This window comes from Chrysemys picta, chromosome 8 (genome assembly GCF_011386835.1).
Source record: "Chrysemys picta bellii isolate R12L10 chromosome 8, ASM1138683v2, whole genome shotgun sequence".
In the NCBI taxonomy this organism is placed as follows: Eukaryota; Metazoa; Chordata; order Testudines; family Emydidae; genus Chrysemys; species Chrysemys picta.
Genome location: NC_088798.1, coordinates 42598085 through 42610349, shown reverse-complemented (window position 1 = coordinate 42610349; position 12265 = coordinate 42598085). Strand labels below are relative to the sequence as shown.

The 12265-nt window shown below is 38.0% G+C and overlaps 1 protein-coding gene across 21 annotated transcripts in view; it reads right to left on the bottom strand.

Moving 5' to 3' along the window:
* The window catches only part of GPSM2 (G protein signaling modulator 2), a 61274-nt gene that overhangs the window by 47611 nt on the left and 1398 nt on the right, over positions 1–12265 (bottom strand). For 6 of the 21 annotated variants that reach the window (XM_005285488.5, XM_042840670.2, XM_005285491.5 and 3 more), the window contains exon 2: positions 2964–3109. The gene's annotated coding sequence lies outside the window, so the exon portion shown is untranslated. Of the gene's footprint in view, positions 1–2329; positions 2406–2963; positions 3110–4247; positions 4346–7871; positions 8134–12265 lie in introns of all 21 variants that reach the window. The other 15 variants (XM_042840668.2, XM_065554368.1, XM_065554357.1 and 12 more) reach the window with 7 other exon arrangements.

The window sequence follows — 12265 nt, the reverse complement described above, 5'->3', positions numbered from 1 at the left end:
TATATATATAAAGCTGTATTTTCAACTAAAACGTCTTCAAGCAGGACAATGACACTTGTCTTCACCAAGGAATAGGTCCATAGTAAGGATGAAGTTTAAAAAGAAGTCACTTGAGTTTAACTCTTCCATGACTTTGAACAAAACTAACTCACAAATGTGTGAAAGAGTGCCTTTTACTGATGAAAGCCTTATTGGAAATTAAAATACAAAACAAAAAAAGCCATACATACAAGTCAAACAAAGGTTTACCATATTTCCACCACACCAACCTTGCACATAAAGTCATATCTGGGATGGAATAAATGAATGAGGGTTTAGCTCAATGGATTTTTTTTCATAAAGTTTTAAAGCACCTGAAAAATTAGGATTAGTAGGAATTTCTTCCTGAACAACATTGTAAGGGAGCATTGCACAACTTTAAACTAGCATGTTCCCTAATTAAGCAGGGATGTAACATTGAAACAACGTTAAGTGGCTTGCATAATGACAGGTTTCAGAGTAGCAGCCATGTTAGTCTGTATCCGCAAAAAGAAGAACAGGAGTACTTGTGGCACCTTAAAATAGCTTGATTATCACTTCAAAGGTTTTTTTTTCTCTTAATTAATTGGCCTCTCAGAGTTGGTAAGACAACTCCCACCTGTTTATGCTCTCTGTATGTGTGTATATATATCTCCTCAATATATGTTCCATTCTATATGCATCCGAAGAAGTGGGCTGTAGTCCACGAAAGCTTATGCTCTAATAAATTTGTTAGTCTCTAAGGTGCCACAAGTACTCCTGTTCTTCTTTTAACGTTAAGTGGGACAACATTAAATGAGGAGTTACTGTAAAATATACTGACAAGTTTCTTTCTTAAATCTAGATGTTAGTATGGGCCCAGATTTTCAGACCTGTGCGCACACAAAATTCCACAAAATATGGGCCATGGTGCAAAGAACACAGAGCAGAACTAGAAGAAGCTTGATTTTGGCTTTTGATTCAATTTCAAAATACTTTTAATAAGTTCACCTGAATTAATAAGTCACATCCCAATACATGAAGTAGATAATGGGCTCACTAAACCAAAGACATAGGGTAGTACATTTGAAGCAAAATTATCACATTGAGTAATATAAATATTTTGTATAGTAACTAGCGGAAAAATAATATCCACTATTCATTCTTGATTTCTGATATTCCAGGACTGGGACTCAAACAGCTGTTCATAATGTGTTGGGAAAACACAGATTTTCTGAACCATTAATATAGAATGCCACATAGTGGTTAGACATGACAAGGTTATTTATGATGGTGTTGTAGCTATGTCAGTCCCAGGATATATGAGAGTGAGAGAGAGAGAAAGTGGGTGAGATAATATCTTTTATTGGATCAACTTGTGTTGGTGAAAGGGACAAGCTTTTGAGATTCTCTGTGAAGCTCAAAAACTCATCTCTTTCAGCAACAGAAGCTAGTCGAATAAAAGTTATTACCTCACCCACCTTGTCTCTGTCAAAGTTATGTACAGTTCTGCACAGCTTTATGGATTCCGGGTAAAAGAAAACACCACACTAATTTCTATAAATTTCTCTGCACCAGTTTAAGAGTTTCAAGTTTCCTCTCCTCAGCTGGTAGGTTGAGAGAGAATAAGAGAGGTTCTTTTACTAATGATCTGACCCTTTGGGGATTTAAATTGGGACAGTGTTGATTTGAAGTCTAATGATTATTTTTGTTTTGTTGTTTATAATAATCATCTTCCCTACCTCTTGGCTTAATTCCACATGCAGCAAATGTCTCCAGGATGAAAGCTATCTTGAGAACAAACAGGCTAACTGTGAAGAGACTCATTTTGTGGTAACTATTCTTCCAGCAAACAGGTAGGAAGCAGAACTCTCCAGAGACTAATGAATTATTATTTTCAGATTTGCTTGAAGGAAAGGGCAGGGGACAGAGGTTTACTAGACAACTACACAAGCCCTTCCCTTCCCCTTCCTCCCCCTCCCCCCGCCAGATGTGCGAAAGCAGGTTCCACAGAGCTTCTTACCACTGTGAAAATGGAAGAGAAGCCCCAGTCCAATGGTGCACTGTACTATCACTGGACCATCAGCCCAACCTACATGTAGACTATTGCTAGTGTAAATCCTTTGTACACTGATCTTAATTTGCATGTTTTTTCCCCGGCATTTTTTTTTTTTAAACAATCACCCACAACTTTAGATGGAAACATTTTTAAATTAATATGTACTTTATGGAACACTGCAGACAATCAAAAACAGAAACAAAAGACATACGCCTCAGATAAGACTGACATCCTAAGATTCCCAAACACTTTGAATATGTTAACTTTGACTACCTATTCCTTGAACAAAACAGAGGTTTCATCAACCAGCCACTTCACAAGAAATTTCCATCAGTGTATGATTATAGGCCTGAAAAAAAAAAAAAATTCGGAAAGGTCCACTGATGTATAAGAATCCCTGAACTCCTTTTCCCTCTGGGAATAGAAACAAAGCATCTTGACAGAATAAGGCTAGGCAAGCACTTTGTTATTAACTATTCCTATACCTCAGGGGTAGGCAACCTATGGCACACATGCCAAAGGCGGCACGCGAGCTGATTTTCAGTGGCACTCACACTGCCCGGGGCCTGGTCACCAGTCCATGGACTCTGCATTTTAATTTAATTTTAAATGAAGCTTCTTAAACATTTAAAAAACCTTATTTACTTTACATACAACAATAGTTTAGTTATATATTATAGACTTCTAGAAAGAGACCTTCTAAAAACGTTAAAATGTCTTACTGGCACGCAAAACCTTAAATTACAGTGAATAAATGAAGACTCGGCACACCACTTCTGAAAGGTTGCCAACCCCTGCTATACCTCATTCTAGTTAGTTTTTTCTGAACCTGCAGATATCAAAATTAATAGCCAAAACCAGTTTACAAAGCTCACTATGAAAATGCATTACAGTTCTGAGTTCTTACCTCCTCACAGCCTATCAGCTTCCAGGACTCTTCAGACCCTTGAAGTGCTTATATTTAATTAGTAGTGTCTTCTCTGACAGCCCTCAGAACAGTGGAGATTCCCAATAGAAGGGAAAAGGTAGTAGCTGCACCGCAGATAAGCTCCCCTTTAAAAAAATACATTTAAAAATATCGTTTTTAACAGAAAAATAATGAATACAAACAAATTTTTAATACATTAATTTGATTCTCAATCGACTCACTCCCATAGCTGCCTTCCCTTTTCATCCCTTGCTCCTTCCCCAATGGCTGAGCAGTGGGGAGCGAAGGAAGTCAGCTCCTTCCACTAATTAGTGGACTATCATAATTCATGGATATGACATCACACCCCATTAAGAAAGATTTTATTCTTGAATAGGTGTTCAAAGGCTATTACAAATACACCTCTACCTCGATAGAACGCTGTCCTCGGGAGCCAAAAAAATCTTACCGTGTTATAGGTGAAACCGCGTTATATTGAACTTGCTTTGATCCACCGGAGTGCGCAGCACCGCCCTCCCAGAGCACTGCTTTACTGCGTTATATCCGAATTCATGTTATATCAGGTCGCGTTATATCAAGGTAGCGGTGTAGCTTAAAACATACCATCAAAGATACAAAGCATAGGTGCCATTTCATTCAAGATATGGGAGCCAAAACCATTCCTTTTATAGCTTCCCCTATCCCTCAAGAGAAAGAGTGGTCTAGGAGACTGAGGACAAGCACTGGAAACCAAGAACTAGCAAACTGTAATCCTGGCTGTACACCAAATCATTTAACCTCTGTATACCTGTTTTACCAAATTTGGATAATGCTTCCTTTTCTCCCTCCCTTACCTGTTAAGGATTCATGTTTGTCCAGCACTTTGATGACAGAGAATGCTATGCAAGTGCCAAGTATTATTCTTGGTATTAGTCATACATGACCTACCCTCAACATTAATTAATATACTCCTATCTACAAAACAAGATCAAATTATTTTATCCACCTCACAAACAAGCAATTCCCGATTCAGAAACCACCTCGAGTCAGAAAGAAACTCACCAGTGTTCTTAAAGGACTACTTCCTTTTCACTTCTGTAAGATGTCTAAAACCAACACCCAAATAGGAAGGATAAAAAGTGTGCATATATACCAAAAAATTGTGGAGACAGTTACTGTCACGGGGGGGGGGGGGGGGGGGAAGGAGAGGGGGGAGAGAGGGGGAAGAAACCTTTCAGTTCATTTAATATTCCAAATTTAGAACCAGAATCTGACTTTACTCACATTGAGTAATACCCTATTTCACAAGGTAGTCGCATTGCAATGGGAAAAGATTAGGAACAATGGGATCGCTTCTGGAGTAAAGTGATATTCAGCTGGCACTGCAAAACAAGATGTGGGAAAGGAAAAGTTCAGGGACCTTGAAGAGAATCGTGCACTTAACGTACACTCGGAATGGAGCCTTAAATTTTGCCAAGTTTACATACGATTTTAAGTATGGTAACCTTATTATAAGCTTGATCCAATTCCCATTGACATTTACTGCAATGAGATGGATTGGGTCTTATCTGCAGTATTCTCTACTGTTAGATAGTTAACTGAAAATGCTTAGTTAAGGCATGTGGAAAGATTTACAGGCCACATAATGACTTGAAAACACAGAACTACATTCTCTGAAGACACAGTTTAGCCTGTATAACCTTTTATTAACAACAACAATAATCCACATTGAAAGAACCCAGTCAAACTCTCAGATCCAAGACTGAATATACACAACTGGTAGTTCTCAGAGTAGCAGCCGTGTTAGTCTGTATCCGCAAAAAGAAGAACAGGAGGACTTGTGGCACCTTAGAGACTAACAAATTTATTAGAGCATAAGCTTTCGTGGACTACGGGCTGTAGTCCACGAAAGCTTATGCTCTAATAAATTTGTTAGTCTCTAAGGTGCCACAAGTCCTCCTGTTCTTCTTTTTACTGGTAGTTCTAAGAGCCATCTTATTACTTGTTAATTAAGCATATTTAATATAGAAGTCATTGTGAGGATCAAAGATGAACCTCACAATGTCTTTATTACAGAGTAACTTTTCAGAGCAGAACTGCTCTTTACATACAGTATTATAACAATCAATGTTCAGGTCAGAGTCAGCTAACTACTTTTGTAGCTCTTTATTATCCTATGAACAAGTTAGTGCAGAGAACTGGGCGTAGCCAAGAGGACAAGTAGTAACCACAAATACATTGATAAATGCAAAGTAATGCACATGGGAAAACATAATCCCAACTATACATATAAAATGATGGGGTCTAAATTAGCTGTTACTGCTCAAGAAAGATCTTGGAGTCATTGTGGATAGTTCTCTGAAAACATCCATTCAATGTGCAGTGGCAGTCAAAAAAGCTAATAGAATGGTGGGAATCATTAAGGGAGAGAAAATATAAAAATCCATGGTACGCCCACATCTTGAATACTGCGTGTAGATGTGGTTGCCCCATTTCAAAAAAGATATATTGGAATTGGAAAAGGTTCAGAAAAGGGCAACAAAAATTATTAAAGGTATGGAACAGCTTTTGTATGAGGAGAGATTAATAAGACTGGGACTTTTCAGCTTGGAAAAGAGATGACTAAGGGGGGACATGATAGAGGTCTATAAAATCATGACAGGTGTGGAGAAAGTAAATAAAGAAGAGTTATTTACTCCTTCTCATAACACAAGAACTAGGGGTCGCCAAATGAAATTAATAGGCAGCAGGTTTAAAACAAACAAAAGGAAGTATTTCTTCACACAACACACAGTCAACCTGTGGAACTCCTTGCCAGGGGATGTTGTGAAGATTAAGACTGTAACAGGGTTCAAAAAAGAACCAGCTAAGTTCATGGATGATAGGTCCATCAATGGCTATTAGTTAGGATGTGCAGGGATGGTGTCCCTAGCCTCTGTTTGCCAGAATGGGAATGGATGACAGCGGATGGATCACTTGATTACTTGTTCTGTTCATTCCCTCTGAAGCACCTAGCACTGGCCACTGTCGGAAGACAGTATACTGGGCTAGATGGACCTTTGGTCTGACACAGTATGGCCGTTCTTATGTTCTTATATGCAAAGCATTTGTTTAAGTGCTTAAGTATGGCAATACCACACTACTGCAAAATAAAAAACAAATACAATGAGAAATGCCAGCAGTATAATACCATTTTAAATTCTTACAATAAGTCTAGTCAGCAAACTGAAACAGATTCAAAAACACAACAAGAATTACTTCTCGATCACCCATTGGTATTTTAGTGCGGGGGTGGGAGGGAGAGGTGTTTGTCTGTTTTTGATTAAGTAACAAAGCATGCATAACTGAGGAGTTATTCCTCTTATTAAATTTTTTACACATCAAACCACTGGGATTTTCTCATTTTTGGTTTGGCCAGACCAATCCGATCTATAAATATACTCCTGGGTTGAAAGCCAACACATTGTAGACAGTATTCTTCGTAAACCTCACACAAGTAGGGACTGCATTTGCAATTTTAAAGTTTGCTTCAGCACCATGCAAACTGAACAACCCCCAAAGTAAGACAGGGCTTTTACTACTCCTATTTTAAAGACTGCATTCAATATTTTAAGAACAATTCAAATTATATCACTACTCCAACCAACCATTTGGTAAGTTTTGTTACCAAGATCTAACCTCAAAGTATGAATGTTATCCCAACAAACAAGAAAAGTAATCCTGTCCTCCAAGTGTCTCTGGACAGATTTCAAGCCTCTCTTATCCAACAGGGAAACTATTTAGTACAATTTGGGAAATGGAGCATGTTAAATGATGTCAAAGAACAGCAGATGGGGAGAGACCAGCATTAAACGTTGATTATTTCTGTGCCAAGATGGTCCAGGGTGGATCAGAAGTAACACTGCATATTACACAAAAAATAGGCAGATCAATACTCTGTACTTAGTTCAGCTCCTTCTTAAAGCATGGCATTTCTTCTTCAAAGGGGATCTAATAAATCTGCTTAGGCCCCAACTTTACTCTTTCATTTTTCCCTTTAAAAAGTGAGAGAACTCTACGCTATTTGGGTCCTCTAGAAAAGAGGGGCAAAAGAGCATATATTTTGATTTCTATAAGTTGATAACCAGGTGATTAGTGTTGTATTCCTCTTTAGTAGTGATACGTATATACAAACTAAGGCAAGATTGCACATTACATCTTCGTGAAGAGTTACATAGTTGAGCTACAGAAACATTCAATTCAAGGCAAAGAGAACTCATTACTGTACCAGCAAATGCCATTTTTAACCTTCAGAAATTAGAGTTTAGACACACAACTTTGACAGATGCTGGATATCATGTACAGTTAGAATGACCCACAGCAGTTTATTGCCACCAACACTGACTGGCCTATCACCTATATCTATCATTCCCAGTTTAACAGCAGCATATTATGGTGGAGTGGAAAAAAAAAAAAAGCTACACTGGAAAGGAGGTTAGTCTTTTCAAAACTGTGGACTGTCAGTTGAACAAGGTGAACTAGCGAGGACAGGATGAACACGTACTAAAGTAAGTGAAAGCATTCGGGAACTATTTGCTTTCCACAAGATAGTTAATGCTAATTTACTTAAACGGAAAAAATAACATTTATTTAAACTGCATTACTGTAAATAGAGAGTGGGGGTGAAAAAAGTCTGACTGTTTCCTTGTGTACACCCCCCCCCCCCGCCCGGTCAGTATCCATCTGTTTATTTTCTTATATTTAGATTCTAAGCTCTTCTGGGCAGGGATTGTCTTTTTGTTCTGTGTTTGTACATACAACAGGTTCTTGGTCCATGACCGGGGCTCCTAGCCACTATGATTATGCAAATAATAAATAATACTTATTGGATATATGTATTAAACAGTTCATTATGCAGTTGAATTATACCTTTGCTTTTAATAACTGTGTACTCCAATGATGTTGGGGAAGCAGATGCAGATCTGTCACAAAGTGCCTAATTACTTTCCCTCATGGCCTCCTTGTAGAGCAAAGTGATAGGTTGGCCTGCATTCTGCCTCCATTCCCCCTTCCATCTGATATATCAGATTAATTCTAGTATTTATTACTGTATAAATACTGCTTGGTCACAATAGGATCATCTGTCCTCTCCGATAATAAACCCTTGCTTGCAAGATCAGATGGAGAAACCCTGGAGCATTAGAACAAAACAAAAAAGCAGCATAACACACTGTAGGTATTGAGAGGAGCAGAATGCAGTAAATAGAAGACAGCCGAAAAGGATTTTGAGAAACTTTTTGAAAATGTACATGGCTTTAAGTAGGTTCTTTTTTCAGAACATAATACCAGTTGAAGGTTCATAAGCCATGCACATAAACTTCATTGTACGTATGCATCTACTTTTAAGGGTAGCACCCAAACTGTGAGAAAGAACCATATTCTCCAAACATGATCAGAGTTAAGTGTTGTTAACAGTAGCCTCGGCTGAACTACCAGAAGTGTTAAACAGCTTCCCATCAAAAAACATAAACCACTGGTTAAGGTAATATGCCACTGCTCATCCAGCTATAACACAAAGTTGATAGATCAATGCTTTTGCAGCTGTATCAAGAGAAATGTAGATAAGTGTTGTAGGAGATCAAGTTGGGAGACCAAGTCTGTCTCAATCTTTCTAAGGTGGCAGAGGGACAGATCCGTTAGTTCAAATTCAGACACACACATCAAGTCACTTGATCAGCTACCAAACTCCTCAGAAGTACTCCAAAGTTGTTCTAAGAAGATCAATATACTAACATAAAATATATATGATCTATGATATGTGATATATGCCACCATGTGCCAGCAATGCCCCTCTGCCATGTACATTGGCCAAACCGGACATTCTCTACGCAAAAGAATTAATGGACACAAATCTGACATCAGGAATCATAATACTCAAAAACCAGTGGGAGAACACTTTAACCTGTCTGGCCATTCAATGACAGACCTGCGGGTGGCTATCTTACAACAGAAAAACTTCAAAAACAGACTCCAAGGAGAGACTGCTGAGCTGGAATTGATATGCAAACTAGATACAATCAACTCAGGATTGAATAAGGACTGGGAATGGCTGAGCCATTACAAACATTGAATCTATCTTCCCTGGTAAGTATTCTCACACTTCTTATCAAACTGTCTGTACTGGGCTAGCTTGATTATCACTTCAAAAAAAAAATTTCTCTTACTTAATTGGCCTCTCAGAGTTGGTAAGACAACTCCCACCTGTTCATGCTCTCTGTATGTGTGTATATATATCTCCTCAATATATGTTCCACTCTATATGCATCTGAAGAAGTGGGCAGTAGCCCACGAAAGCTTATGTTCTAATAAATTTGTTAGTCTCTAAGGTGCCACAAGTACTCCTGTTCTTTTTGCGGATACAGACTAACACGGCTGCTACTCTGAAATGTAACATAACACAGGAACATTAGAGCTGAAGGTGATCAAGTGAAGTATACCTCAGGATCCTCACATCATACTGAATAGCTGTAAAAGGTTACTTAATACTGTAAGTAGGCACTGGTATTTTCTTTCCTCTGGCACTAGTGATAAAGCAAGACTAGATTTTGGCCCAAATAGACGCAACAGAAGGGGAATTTTAGCTAGTTCTCACCCAGATATGCCAAAATAACTTTTCAAAGCTTGATCAGCTTAAGCAAGAGTAGGATATTTCAGTTGAGCAGAAACACAGCCTTTATTAAGCAAAATATTATCAGTATTCAGATTGTATATGTTGGAAATCTGGAGCCTTAGAACCCAGAAACTTAAAGTGTACTAACTCAGAACAAAAACAAGGAAATAAAACTATATTCTGCCACTAGTATTACTTACACGTTTATCAACTAAAAGGAAAAACTGGAAAACAAAAACAAAACAAAAAACAAACACTAGTTTGTAAGAGAGGGATACCATCAAGCCAATCAGTTAAAAAAAAAAGAAATATTTTCAGATATTATGCCTGTTCAAGTTTTTGTGGGACTTTATCTTTTTTAAATATTTTCTTCCTGTTTATATAGGTCTTTCATAAATAGAATGACTATACAGAGACAATAGTACATACAAATGTAGAAGTAGTATCAAATGCACAGAGGAAAAAAACAGGAAAAACTTCAGAAACACTGTCTCTAATCTTTCATTTATAGGATTTCTGTGTGTTACTCATAAGAATAATAGGTAAATGATTTTTAAATTGACATTTCTTTCTGAAAGATAGCGTCCCTTAGCAGTGACACTGAACTTGAACTTTTAAAAAGAAATTAAAGCAAATTTTAAGTAATATAGCCTGAATTTTATTTTTCTTTAGAAGTTTTGTCAGGAATTTTTATGTTTACAATCATCTTTCCAGCAAAGAAAAAAATGACAAAGGTACCAGTCTGGCAAATATTTACACATGCTTAACTTTAAGAATACAAGTAGTCCGATTAAGAAGACTGATGCTATTCAGGTACTTAAAGATAAATATATGTGTGATTTTAGGATCAGGGCCTACAGGATTATATAGAGGAAAGAGTGAAACTGGCTGAACCACAACTGCTGTCAAGTGCACAAAGTAAAATTGACTAAAAGGGAAAAATATTGTGATAGAGGGTCTAGAGTCTATCCATAATTTATATTTCATGGCAAAGGAAAATTGAAACAAAATGTTTAAGAAAAAGAACTGGATAAACTGGATGCAACCAGACACAAGGATCTGTGGAAAGCTGTACTAGAGTTCAGTAGCGAAGCATTTTAAAGGCAAGTAGTAATCATCTGAAGAGGGCTATCTTCTCCCCAGTAGGCCATTTCCTGAAGGGTGGGGGAGCAGCTGCATTCCCAAACTTCTACTGTGTGATACAGATCTGGAAAAAAAACTAGTTAAGAAAATGGGGTGTGCTGGATCAACAGGAAATAATAAGTAGGTTCAAGACTGACACTAGAGATCATTCTGGACACAGGAGCAAGAAGCTGTAACTTTGACTGGAGTGTGGGGAGGAGTGCATGAGATGAGACCTGCTTTTTAGGCATGTAGATTCTTTTCTTCTCTGTAACAAAGCTAAGAGAAGCCTGTTTGGGCATTTGCAAAGTTTTTACCTAACATATTTCATTCTTCTTAACCTCTGTTATTGTTCTTAACCTCTGAGGCTAGGACAAGAAGCGATGGGCTTAAATTGCAGCAAGGGTGGTTTAGGTTGGACATTAGGAAAAACTTCCTAACTGTCAGAGTGGTTAAGCACTGGAATAAATTGCCTAGGGAGGTTGTGGAATCTCCATCATTGGGGATTTTTAATAGCAGGTTGGACAAACACCTGGCAGGGATGGTCTAGATAATACTTAGTCCTGCCTTGAGTGCAGGGAACTGGACTAGATGACCTCTCAAGGTCCCTTTCAGTTCTGTGATTCTATGAACTACTTATTTGTATCTGATTCTCTATATTTAATAGATCTTGTTTTATGGGTGTGTGTATCATGCAGTACCTCTGGAGAGAGTGAAAGCCTTCTCTTTAAGGAGAAATACAAAAGGTGTTTCCGGAACCTATAGGTAGTGATGTCCTCTCCCAGTGAGGTGTTCGGCAAAGGACTACCATGGAGATACATAAGAGGAGAAGCCTAAGGATCCAAGGAGACATGAGAAGGCCAAAATGTGCACAACATGTTTCCTTACCATTTTTTTTAATTAGGGTAATCTTATACTGTCCCTTTTGTGATGTAAGAGTTGGCAGGTCCATCAGAATTCTGAAATGGTTGCCTGGCTCTCCATGGCAACCCCAAGATACATGATCTATGCATCTTTGGGGGCTAGAAGCTAACAGTCAGGAGCTAGAAACCTCTAAGAATACGAGGGCTGCAACTTGAAGGTGGGAGTCCAAGTTTGGCTCTACATTGCCAAAGTGGTAAAGAAGAGTAATGAAAAAACAAGGATTCCCAAGTACCTGTATCTCCTTTTTAAGAGGCGAGGGTCTAGGGTCAGAGACATCTGCTACAACCTGAACTAGTATAAACTGCCATTTCTATTTATTAAAATGTTTATGGACTTTGCTCCTTATGTAGTTTTTAAATTTGTTTCATATAGTTCCCTTCTCTTTAGTTTTATGATGTAGTTAATAACAATCTTGGTTGTTTCATTTCTCCCCTGATCTAATGACTATTTGTCATTCAAACAACCAGCAAGAGTAAGGACTGAAGATGCTTAATGTGATGTCATCATGTTATTGTCTCACACTGGAGAAATCAAGAAATTAATCCCTCAAAGATTATTTTTTAAAAAGGTTTCAGAGTAGCAGCCGTGTTAGTCTGTATCCGCAAAA